The 2,500-nt window shown below is 79.5% G+C and overlaps 1 non-coding gene across 1 annotated transcript; it reads left to right on the top strand.

Annotated features, from left to right (window-relative positions):
* Positions 1-2,309: 2,309 nt before the first annotated feature.
* Positions 2,310-2,462, top strand: LOC143692945 (5.8S ribosomal RNA). Its single transcript, XR_013180482.1, has one exon. It is a non-coding gene; the product is annotated as a 5.8S ribosomal RNA (ribosomal RNA).
* Positions 2,463-2,500: the final 38 nt, after the last annotated feature.

Below are 2,500 nucleotides of genomic sequence, written 5' to 3'. Positions count from 1 at the left end.
CCGTCCCCTTCCCTCGCCGCTTGGCCAAAAGGGCGAGGGAGCCGGGTGGCGGGGGCGCCTTCGGGGCCCCGGAGGAGGCGGCTCCTCCGGCCCTTCCCGCACCGGGGAGCGGGGGCCTTTGCCGGCCGCGGCAGAGTGTCCCGCTCTCGGGCCGAGCGGCCTCCCTCTCGCGCGCGGCCGAGGAAATCCGAGGGCCGAGGCCCCGGGCGTTCCGGGCCGCGCTGGGTGGCGCGCGCGCGCGCCCGAGGTTGTGCTCGGTGGTCGGGCCCGCGTGTCCCCCGCGCCGGCGGGGCGGCCCGAGCCGCGGCGGTCCTCTCGGGCGCGCAGCGCCGGGCTACTGAGGGAAACCCCGGGCCCCGAGAAGGACGTGGCGGTGGTGGCGGCAGATGTCGGGCGCGCCCCCGCCGGTGGACGCTCCCCCGAGGGCGGCAGCGGGGGAGGCACCCCGGCGGGGCCATGCAGGTCGTTTCCCTCGCCCCAGGGCCAGGTACCTAGCGCTCGGCGCCTCGGCGGTCCCCCCAGGTTTTCTTGCCCTCGGCGTCGTCAAACGCTGCGGGTTGTGGGCCGAAAGGGGGCCGGCGGGGCCGGGCGGCGGTTTAAAGACTCGGGCGGCTCGGCGCGGCCCGCCGTGGCGGCGGCGGCGGCGGTGGCGGCGGCGGGCGTGTGCCGCGGGCGGTGGCCGTGCGGGGCGCCACTGAGGGGTGGGGAGCAGCTACTCCCGCCGATCCCCTGCGGTGGTTGTCCCGTGGCCACCGGCCGCGCTCCTCCGTCGCGGCCGTCGTCGTCGTCGTCGTCCCCGCCGCGCGCCGCGGGCGGGGTCAACCGCGCCGCGCCGGGGAGGGGCGCCCTGCCCCCCCCTCTCCGTGGCCCGGCCTCGGCGGAGAGGCCGCGGCGCGCGGTCGGCCGCGGGGGCCGACCCGCCCGCCTCGTGGTAACGGGCGACGCCCGGCAGAGAGCGCGCGCTCTCTGCCCCTTCCTCGGCCGCGGGGCGACGGCCGCCGGGGCCCGCCCGCGCTCTCTCTCCTGGGCCCGCCGCCGCGGTCTCTGGCGCGCGCGGCGGCGCCGCGTCCGGCGCGTCCGGCGCCTCTCTTCCCCTCGACGGCCTTTCCTTCCTCGAAGGCGCGGCGCGGCGGCGCCGTCGTCCGCCGGCCGTCCCCTGGCTCGACCGCCCCGCCCGCCGGTGGGGGGGGGCGAGCGCTCGGCGGGCCCTCCGGCGGCGGAGGCCCGCGAGCGCGGGCGACCCCGTGGCGAGCGGCGGCGGCGCCGCTCGACGGGTGTCCCTCCCTGCGGGGACGGTCGGCCGGACGGCGCCCGCCGTCGGCCGGCGGCGGTCCCGTCCCGGGCTCCGCTCGTCGCCTCGCCTCCGTCGCCCTTGCCCGCGCGGCCGCGTGTGGGCCGCGCAGGAAGGCGTGCGGGGGCGGCCGCGGGGGCGCTCCTCCCCGCCCGGTCTCCGCGTGCGAACGAGGAGAGCGGGCGCTGCCCCCCGGCTCAGCCGCCGCGGCGCCTTCCCGCCGGGCGCGTGCCCGAGGCGAGGGGCCCCGGCGGTGCGAGGCGGCGGCGGCGGTCCCGGGCGTGTGCCGCCCCGGCGGCGGCCGGGTCTGCCGTCCGGCAGGCCTCGGGCGCAGGCGACGCCGGCTCGGCTCTCGGTGGCGCCCGCCTCCGGGGCCGGCGGCGGAGCGCGTCCGCCGGTCGCTCGCCCGCCCGCCCGGCGGGGGAGCGGTCCCGCGGGAGGCGTGCCGGCGGGCTGTGCCGGTCGCCGTCGCGTGCCCGTCTCGAGCCCAGGGGAAAGGCCCGTGCCCGTGGTGGGGGGAAGAGAGAGACAACGCCGGCCGCGCGGCGGCGCGGCGGCGCTCCGCGCCAGGCCCGCGGCGTCGGGGCCGAGGGGAGAGCCGGCGCGGCGCGGGGGCCGACGGCCGCGCGCCCCCGGCCGCGTGCCGTGTGCGTTGTGCGCGTCGTCCCGTGAAAGCGAGAAGCGGGCGGGCCGCCCTGTGCCCCCCGCGTGTCCGGCGCGCGCCGCCCGGCCCTCCGCGCGGAGGCCGGGCCGAGCCCGGGCGCCTGGGCCGCCTCCGAAGGACGGCGTGGGTGAGGTCGGCGTCTCCCCTCGCGGGGGGAGGCGGTCGGGGGCGCGGGCTCCCCCGCCTCTTGGCCGGCCTTCGGAGAGTGGGTTTGTTTTTTTCCTTTTTTTTCCTCCCGTTTTCCGTGTGCTCGTACGGTCTCGGAAGCCAGGCGCGCGCCCGCGCGTCCTCGGCGGCATTGTCCTAAACCAAAAAAGGGGCCGCTCTGGCGTGAGCGGTGCCCGAAAGGCAGACAACTCTTAGCGGTGGATCACTCGGCTCGTGCGTCGATGAAGAACGCAGCTAGCTGCGAGAATTAATGTGAATTGCAGGACACATTGATCATCGACACTTCGAACGCACTTGCGGCCCCGGGTTCCTCCCGGGGCTACGCCTGTCTGAGCGTCGCTTGACGATCAATCGCCGTCCGGGGGCCACCCCGGCGG

Source organism: Agelaius phoeniceus, unplaced genomic scaffold (assembly GCF_051311805.1).
Source record: "Agelaius phoeniceus isolate bAgePho1 unplaced genomic scaffold, bAgePho1.hap1 Scaffold_109, whole genome shotgun sequence".
Lineage (NCBI taxonomy): Eukaryota > Metazoa > Chordata > Aves > Passeriformes > Icteridae > Agelaius > Agelaius phoeniceus.
Note: the sequence above shows the minus strand (reverse complement) of the source record. Positions and strands in the feature narration are given on the sequence as shown.